At 30.3% G+C, this 10,163-nt stretch overlaps 1 long non-coding RNA gene across 1 annotated transcript; it reads right to left on the reverse strand.

Annotated features, from left to right (window-relative positions):
• Nucleotides 1-7,501: 7,501 nt before the first annotated feature.
• On the reverse strand, nt 7,502-9,838 carry LOC140177372 (uncharacterized). Its single transcript, XR_011869217.1, has 4 exons — nt 9,659-9,838; nt 9,514-9,568; nt 9,297-9,425; nt 7,502-7,792 (listed from the first exon to the last, which is right to left on the reverse strand). It is a non-coding gene; the product is annotated as an uncharacterized lncRNA (long non-coding RNA).
• Between the last annotated feature and the right edge of the window lie 325 nt (nt 9,839-10,163).

The following is a 10,163-nucleotide window of genomic DNA, read 5'->3' on the forward strand; positions in this document are numbered from 1 at the left end:
AAATAATAGCAGTATATTTAGTTTGTCTTTCGGTATATTTTATGTGAATTGAGGTGCACTTAGTGTTTTTGTCCTTTTTTTGTTGTAACTTACCCATAAAATTTTGTTATAGTACTTCTGGTGTCATTTTATGCATATTTGATTGAGTTGAATGTCTTTTTGAACTCACATTGTGTGATGTAATTAAAGAATAATAGTGGTATATTTAGTTTGTCTTTTGGTATATTTGTCTAAATTGAGGTGCACATGGTGCTGTTGTTACCTATTAACCTATTTTTTATTCTTTACAAAAAAAAAATGACAATAAAAAAAGTTGTTGGGAGCAGCACCGCAAAAAAGGAAGCATCAAAATATAATGTAAGCATATATATGTTAGAAAAACTCAAATTTTTTTGTATAAATATAGTTTATTTATATGATTCTCATTTATTTACAGAAAATTCATGATTTGAGATGATCCACAAGATCCATTAATGATAAATTTCAAAACACGAGTAATGATAAGAAAGCCATTGTTCAAGAATTAGGATTTGGTGGTATGATGCATATCCCTACTATGAATATACCACATAAGCCCTTGAAAGAATTGGCATATTCATTTGATCTATACAATAACACACTGCACACACGGTATAGTGTAATCAACATCACCAAAGAAAATATAAGATCTGCCCTTTGACTTGAATGCATATTGTAAAAAATTATTTTGTAATTTATTCTGTAAATCAAATTTCGGTATTTTATCAAATTATTTCTGTGTTATTGAAATTTTTTTGCTACTTTTGTAGGGCATACTATCCAAGTAAAATTAAATTTAAAGATATAGTGAGGAGTAGAAGAAAGTTGTTAGAAACTTTCAAAGCTTGACTTTATCATAATTGACAAAATCTATGATGAAGATGAGTGTTGATGGAGAGGAAAATCGGCTGAAATTCAAGAGGACATTCATTCTTTATATTCATATGTGCTTTTTGTTGTTGACAACGATTTGGTTCACATGCCGCCCATTCTTCATGTAGACATAATACATGAACGGGATTGAGGTGGTCTTGTACTCAACTTCCTCATCAGGGCATCAGAGAGCACACATTGGAAAAAAAAATATTCTATTGATGGCTGCCTCGTTGCTCTGATGATTGTATATTTTCATGAATCCACACACAAGAATAAGCCGGTGCATACAATTTCTGGACCACCGTAGGTGCGACATTAGACTAGGGAGTTGCTGGTTGAAAGAATAGAAACTGAGATTAAGGATGATATGGTAATTCAACAAAAATTTTTTTTTAATTTCGGTGTATTTGTTTTAAATATATTATGTAAACTAATGTTTTTTTCTATTTTAGGGCATTGTGAAAAGAGCACAGCTAAGAGAACAATCAAAAGACAAAAAGAAAGAAAAAGAAAGGAAGAAAAGAAGGAACAAAAGATGCCACAAAAGAAGAAGACAATTTCTTCGAAAAGTGAAAGTATTGCTGAGTCTGATTTTGAACATGACTCAGATGAGAAACCAAAAAGAAGAAAACAACCTATGGTAGCGTTTGGTGGAGAGACAGAGACGGAAAGACTGAGACTGAGAGACAGAGACTAAGAGACATGGATTGAAATAAATCTCAGTATTCTGTTTGGGGCAAAATGGGAGATAGGAATTGAAACAAGAATGAAACTCTAATTTAATTTGCACAAAGGGTAAAATTAGAATTAATTAATTGAAATGAAAGTATTTTAGGTATAAAATGTTATTAAAGTTTTAGTCTCCATTTCTAAAAATTTCAGTCTCATGTGTCCCTACTTTTTGGAGGTACTGAAATTTTAGAGACAGAGACAGAATTTTTTGTATCAGTCTCTGAACTAACAAACATGATACTGAGTCTCAGTCTCTCAGTCTCTGTTTCAGTATCTCAAAACAAACGCTACCTAAGAGAATAGTAAATAAGTAAGTATTAGTTTTCGGTGTATGTTGTCAATTTTATTGTGTTTATTGCCTGATGATTGTTTGCTTTTCCAGGATGGAATCCAAAAAACGGAAGCACGTTATTGAGGATTCATCTTTCGAAAAACAAATTGAACCTGATTATGAGTAAGATTCAGAAACTATTATTAGAATGCTATGTTTTGTTTTTTCATCAAAATTTTATTTATTAACAAAATTTTTTTCATGTATTGTCAAAAGTAAAGAATTAGAGAAAATAACAAAAAAAAAAAAGATTTAACAAAAAAATTCACAAGCCTGCAAAATAGTATGTTACTTTTTGGTGTATTTTATCAGTTTTATTGTATTTATTTGCCTGATAATTATTTGCTTTTTTAGGATGGAATCTAAAAAAAGAAGCACGTTATTGAGGATTCATCTTTCGAAAAAAAAATTAAATTTGATGATGAGTAAGATTAAAAAACTATCATTGTAATATTATATTTTTTTTCCGTCAAAATTTTATTTATTAACAGAATTTTTTGCATGTATTATCAGAAGTGAAGAAAGAGAGGAAATAAGAAAAAGAAGATTGAAGAAAAAAAGCCACAAGCCAGCAAAAAAATAAGTGTTACTTTTCAGTTTATTTTGTCAATTTTATTGTGTTTATTTGTCTGATCATTGTTTGTTTTTCTAGGATTGAATCCAAAAAAAAGAAACATGTTATTGAGGATGGAAAATTCTTCTGTGCTGAGTGAAGATCCATCCCCACCCGCTGACGATGCATGTTGCTCAAACGCGTGTCCAAAGATGATGCCAACGAAAATTATCGTGGCCCCCTCAGTTGACCGTGTAAGCCAACAAAAGTTATTGTGGCCCCCTCAGTTGACAGTATCTGTGTAAAACTGTAAATTGTCGGTACTTAGCAAATAATTTAGAGATGATAATTAATGCAGTTAAGAATAATATAATTATTATAATTAATAATATTTTATATGAAATGGACGGGGCTGTAAAACCTTTTTATAAAACCTTTTTTATTTGGTAAAGCTGGGCTAACCAAAGTGATTAGTAGTTGACATGTAGATGTGGTAGTATAGATGTGGTGGACACAGTATATTTGATAATAGGTATACATGATGCATGTCCCATTACTTTTATTATCCTAGTCCAATGGTAGAATTAATTTAAGTTAACTTGTATGTTAAATTTTATAGGTTTTGAAATGTTTAGATAAGTTTAAGGGGATATTTTTTGTCTTTTAATTTGATTTTTAATAAAAGATAGGATAATCTTACAATTTGTAATTTGTTTGTCTTTTTTTAATTAAAAACATTAAAAAAAATATGGGATGATAACGCTATCCTAAAACTCAAATAATGAAATGGGATTAAAAAAAATGAATGATTAAAATAGTTGATTTTAATATTATACAAAAAAATATAATATATTATTTTTGGACTTTAATAAACAATAATATTAAAATAATTATTTAATATCTTAATAATTTAAAAACGTGGAGAATAAAATTATGAATAATTTTTTTAATGATATTATAGCAGTTGTCATTTTCGTGCGTTAAATTAATCATTTGAGATTTGCTTGATATATATTGGATCAATATATGTAATTATACTAAATTATATATATTGTTGTGGAATAAATAAATAAAGAAAATAAAAAAAAATGTTGTATCAATATGTGTAGTAATTCCTGTTATTAATTATTTTAATTTTAGACTCACTTATATTTAAATTAAGTATATTTTTTATTAGTCATGATTATTATTATAAATATAATTAAATATGTATTAATAAAAAAATTAAATATTTTAATAAATAACAATATAATTTTTTTTAAGATTATATAATATTTATTAATATTATTTTTCGATAAATACATATAATATGTAGTATATAATAATATAATGAATATAAACTAATGAGTTGGTTAATAAAAAAATATTTATTTTAATTTAAAAATAAAATTAAAACTGTGTTTTTATGAAAAAATACTAAAATGTTATATTCTTATTAAGTAATAACTAGATTATCAATTGTTGAGTAAAATTTTTATTTGACTATGTTTAAAATGTTAGTGAAAAAGAATATCTATTCACGATATGAGCTAAATTTTTCTTAATTCTGTCGGATTATTACTGTATACAGTAATAAAAATCGCTGAAAATAGACATCAAATAAATACAACCGGACTAATACAATTATATTCCTTTTAATTATTTTAATTAATTAAGTGGAATCATAATAAGGACTAAAATTAGTTTCTCTTAATAAAAAAGAGAGAGACACGTTATGTTTTTATTTATTGTTTATAATACAAAAATTAATCTAAAATTACTTTTTAATACAAGTGGGTTATAAATAGAAATTGAGATGAATTTTCTACTAGAAATTGTCTAAAGTGATACTGAACAGTAGCTAAATAGTAAATGATATAGATTTGACCTTAATAATGAATAATAACGATGGAGCCATGCAACTGTGCAAGTACTAAATCAAATAAATTTTCTAACCAAGTTTAATATTAAAGTACTTTATGTTGGTAATACATAAGAATAAAACAACCGTTAAAAAATATCAAATAACATATAATATGTGAAATACCTTTAGTCAACATTTTATTTTATGTGTCAATAAAAAAATTAAGCACTATATTTTTTAGTTTTACGGTCATTTTTTTTGTATCAATACCGGGTAATTATAAAGAACCTATTTTAGATGTGTGATATATTTTTTTATTTTATTTGGAGAATAAGATGTATTTATTTGTAGAGTTAATTTCTCAATATCTTTAATTATATTATTAGAGTGCTAAATGGTTAAATAAGTTATAAGAAGTAAAGGTTGTGTACTTAACGTGCGTACCTTACTGATATAGCACCTACTCGTCCCATCACATCTGCGTCACTTCATATTGCTTCTGTATTTCCTTAGGTAGACGCGTGTTTCCACCACCTTGGGACACGCAGCATCAGCACCTGCCGAAGAATTTGCCTTCAGCACCATAGCAACTCCCATTGAGGATTCATCTTTCCAAAAAGAAACTAAATCTGATGAGTAAGATTCAGAAACTATCATTGTAATGCTATGTTTTTTTTTTCATCTGAATTTTATTTATTAACAGAATCTTTTGTATGTACTATCAGAAGTGAACAAATACAAGAAATAAGAAAAACAAGATTAAAAAAATAAATGATAAGTCTGTACAAAAGTATGTGTTGTTTTCGGTGTATTTTGATTGAGTTTTTTTTTTGTCTGCTGATTGTTTACTTTTTCAGGATACAGAAAAAAACACAAATATTTTAGAAAGTGTGCACCACTCCATAGAAGCTCACTATAATTCTTTGCAAATATAAAATTTAATGTATGAAATTATTTCTTTGCTAAAGTTTTCTAAAACTTGATGTAATTACTCTAATTTTACTGAATAATATTTATTTTGTCCTTAGAATGCCACATGTAAATTTGGCAAGTGAAAAGGATACTGTGTTTCAAACACAGACAAACTATTAAGGCAATGTAAATCAACCAAGTGATAACATGTAATTTCTGTTTCTCTTACCATTTCTTTAATTCTTGTGCTACCATATTCTGCATCTGATTTTATATATATATTTTTAAAAAAAATTTCTTTAATATTTTATTCAAGAAAAAAAAAGACAAGAAAAAAAAGAAAAAATTGCAACTATATAAATCTCATACAATAAAAGTTGTGTTTTTATTGAATACTTGAGATGTAGTGGTGAGATGATTTCGGTGTATTTCAGGTTCAAAGAACAAGAAGAATCATTGAATGAACCAGCTCTTGTTCAGGAAGTAATAATTCCAAAGAACAAATGATTGTTCTTCAGAAACAGACTCATTCTCAATCAAAACCAATGGATATGTGAGTTTTTCAATTCACTTTTAATGTTCTATTCATTGAGTTAATCATTTGCACATGAATGTTTACTCCATATTAACTTTTTTATTTTTGTCGTCATTAGAGTTCTACTTCAAGTATTTGCTCCTCTTTCGAAAGCACCTGCCTCAAGCCCTCTGTACACTCAACAAACTGCTGCAAAGTCTCCTAGAGAGGAATATATAGAAGAAACTATTAATGCGTAAGTATTACTTAAATTTCTTTTCTAATAGTTTCAGCGTATTTGGTTTATCTTTCGGTGTATTGCATGCGATTTGAGGTGTACTTGGTGTTGTTGTCATCTTTTTGTTGTAACTAGGCAATAGAATATTGATTTTGTCTATTTTGAGAAACTTTGTTGATGCATTTTTTGTAACTAGCCCATAGAAATTTGTTGTAATGCTTCTGGTATCATTTTGTGCATATTTTATTGAGTTGCATATCTTTTTAAATAGTGATGTATTTGATTTGTATTTTGGTGTATTCCATGTGAATTGAAGTGCACTTGGTTTGGTTGTATTAATTAAATTTCTTTTTTGTAATCTTGCTGTCCTCCATAAACTCAACAGCCTATTACAAAGTCTCCGACCCAAAGAACAATCTCAACAAACTCAACAAGAATCTCATGAGGAAATAGCTCTTACTAATGTTTAAGTTCTACTTAATAAATTTCTTTTTTAATATTTTTTGTGTATTCTTAAACTATTTTATATGTTACCATGCAGTCATCCATCCGCTCAAACCGTGAATGATGGAACAATGATGGTTGCCAATGCTGCATTAAAGAATGAATTTTTTGCACATCATTTAACCTTGGCTTTACTCAATCAAGTGATGAAGTTATACTTACTCAAGAGGGTGAACCACCAACTGACATGGAAAAATCTCAAGACAGCTCAATATTGGTGGAAGAGTTGGTTAAAGTGATGAATACTGGGGTTACAACATCATTAAATTATGCTAAGGAGAAAAGTAATTTATTATTATATTTTTCAATAAAACTTAATTCACGATAACCCCCTGTTGCTAGGACAAATTATTGATATGTTTTGCTTGGTCTAATTCCAGCTTCTTCGTTATTTTCTATTATACGTCGTACATACATACATGCTTAATTGCCTGTATTGTTTAAGCATCTCTACTTGATTTGGACAGTATGGATGTGAATGATGCAACACAACATTCAAAATTATCGAAACACCAATGTCCTAGCCTTCAATATATGTATACAAATTCTTGCGGGACAACTTAATCCAACTGAGGGATTTGTCTTTTCAGTTGAAGATATGTTTGATTTCCATTTATCCTCTCTGTTACATGTAATCAATTGGTTCTTAATTTCATTTTTCTTGTTATTTGTGTTTCAAATTTTTGTAGAAAAATCTGCAAGTTTAGAATAATCTTTGTAGAATTTTCTAACTTCTTCAAACGTGTTAAAGGTCATTCCTGTAACACCCTGCCACACTAAGTTTTACACTTAAGTCGTAAAACAGAGGTGGTGTGGTATTACGACCTCTAAAATAAAATGAGTACATATAATAGCAGAAGAATTATACTATGCTAAGAGCTTTGAAGAATAGAGGAAACAAAAATCGCGAAATAAAAGCGCAACACTCAAGGAACGAGTTAACTTGCGTGCTAAGAAAATCATAACTATTAAACATAAGATAACAGAAGTGGGAATAGAGTACCAAAGATATAAAATAACAAGCTCCTAACTCAGCCTGCGAAGTCAAGACTGGCCGGAGAATATTTACACATATATACATACATATCCAAAACTCAAAAGTACATATACACAATCCTGCCTCTCCATAAACCTCTAAGAGGATCAAAAAGAATAAGTCATGCAGAGAGAAAGCTAAGTACATATATATACATCATAGCATAACAGAATATCCCAGTAACCACTCCGCTTCAAGAGTCCAGACGCCTAACGAGATGCCTCTCGACCTGCATCTGAAAAACAACAACATAGTATGGAATGAGAACCGGAGGTTCTCAGTATGGTAAAGGTGCCACACACATAATATATAAGGTCCTGGGAATGCCAGAGGCAATCCTAGAACACCGACACTCATATTATAGAGCTTAAAGTATTAAACAGAAGCCATAAAAGGTGGTGCTCTAAAAATATTTAATCCTAACTTAACTTAACCTTAAATCTAAATCCCATACTGCTATTCCTCCATACCTCCAACTCCATCATGCATTTTCACAGACAAGTAAACAGACAAAGGCAAATACAAGAAGGTTACAAGTACTGCAGATAACAAATATACATTTAACATGGCAAGTACATTTAGGCACACCCAGTTAATACACAAACAAGTAATTCAAGTAATATGCATATGATGCATGCCTGTCCTATGACTGATGAGGCTCATCTGTCGATTATCCAGCCAACCCGACAAGTCTGAATTGTCCTTAGACTGTCTCCCGACGTGCATCCCCAAGAGTCTATGCATAGATTTTTCTCAAATAATCAATATTGCTCAATGGGGGTAACATTCCCGGGAATTTATATAGTGCCCGGTCATACTTACGTCGTAGGGTCAACAGAGTATCGAGTTTTCAACCTGGTACACGTGGTGGCAAGCCACGGCACTTAATCCAGGGAATCTCGTATCTCAGATTATTCAAATTCATAAGCCATATAAATAATTCAATTATAATTCATTAACATCCACATCATTCTCAATCGCATCTCATTCATCATTATACGTCAATCATATTCAATCCTTATCCTTCATTATCACACCTCCCATTCCGTCCATCAATAGTTCCAATTCAAAACATAATTCATTCTTTTCTATATGAATCAAACTTAAAACATGCTCATTTTCTTAATAACTCTAAATCAAACCATATACCCTTTGAATCTAAATCTTTTTAGATAATCATATAAACAAAATCTCTAATTTTTTATAAAATTTCGACAGCATCTCCTCTAAAACTCGGACTTTGCCACCCTTTTCAGGTCCAAACCTGCATTCTTTTCAATTCAACATACCCTTCCTCATCATCATAACAATCACCACAATAAATCTACCTCAGATCAACAATTAAACTCATACAATATTCAAATCCAACAACCAAAATTCAACTAAGAATCATAGTTCACAAATCCTAGGCTTTTAACACAAAATACCTCATTATCACAACAACCTCAACAATAGTTATACCTCAAATCAATAATTCACCAAATCATTAGTTAATCAACAAGCACTAAACCAACCATGTTCATCAACAGTAACATTCAACCATAATTCTCTCCAAATTAACATAACAACATTCACCATCCAAAATTAATAACTAATTATCCAATAAACTTCAACCAAATATATTCATCGACAAATTACTAAACATTAAACATACACCTGCATTCCAACTTATCCTATGGTCGTCTAGCCTAAGTTTTCACAGAACATTATATATTAAATGCAAGAAACCTAAACCATACCTTGGCCGATTTCCACGTAACGACCAACGCTATTTATTCAAAACCAAGGCAGCCCCTCAAAACTCAACTAATCCGCTTCCTCCAAGTTCCAGTATTCACAATTTCAAACTCCAATTATTTATTCACAACCTAATACACATTCATAACACATATATATCCAATTTAATACTCAAAGCTCAAATTCAATGAAAATAAAATAGAATTATCGTATCCACACCTTACCCAAGCTTCACATAAGCAAGAGTGAACGTTTTTCTCAAGCTAATTGGATCCTAAAACATCAGAAATCAAAGAAATTCAACATTCCCATTAAAAACTCGAAAATTGGGGAAAAGAGGGCTGGAAGTGATTAAACAAGTTACTAGTAAAATTGTTCCGGTAGAAACGTAGAGCTCGACGCGGTGAACGCGTGACCGCAAACGATGCGGCGATTGGAGCTCGGACGGAGAAGTTACGGCGTACGAAAGTTAACGTGAGGGTTTACGGGAAATGTCTCGTTCTTCTTTTCCCTGTGAAGCTTTCAGCTTCGTTTACGTTGAAATGAGGGGGACGAAAGCTTGGGTTCACTTAAAAGGGCTGGTCCGGTTGGACCGATAACCCGGTTTGGGTCTGGTTCAACCGGTTCGATCCTTTCGGTCTAATTTTGGATCGTTTTCTTCGAAATTAGTGTCAAAATTTTCGTTTCAATGAGCTCTACCCTAATTTAATATAATATTCACATTTCTAATCCTCCTTATTAAAAACTAATTTATTGACTAATTATCTACTAATTTAATCGGAGTTTACAATTCCAACCTTTGGAACAAGCTGCTCATCACCATCCCACAGAAACCGAAAACACGCCGAAATCGTTTCAAAATGAACCAT

Source organism: Arachis hypogaea, chromosome 12, assembly GCF_003086295.3.
Source record: "Arachis hypogaea cultivar Tifrunner chromosome 12, arahy.Tifrunner.gnm2.J5K5, whole genome shotgun sequence".
In the NCBI taxonomy this organism is placed as follows: domain Eukaryota; kingdom Viridiplantae; phylum Streptophyta; class Magnoliopsida; order Fabales; family Fabaceae; genus Arachis; species Arachis hypogaea.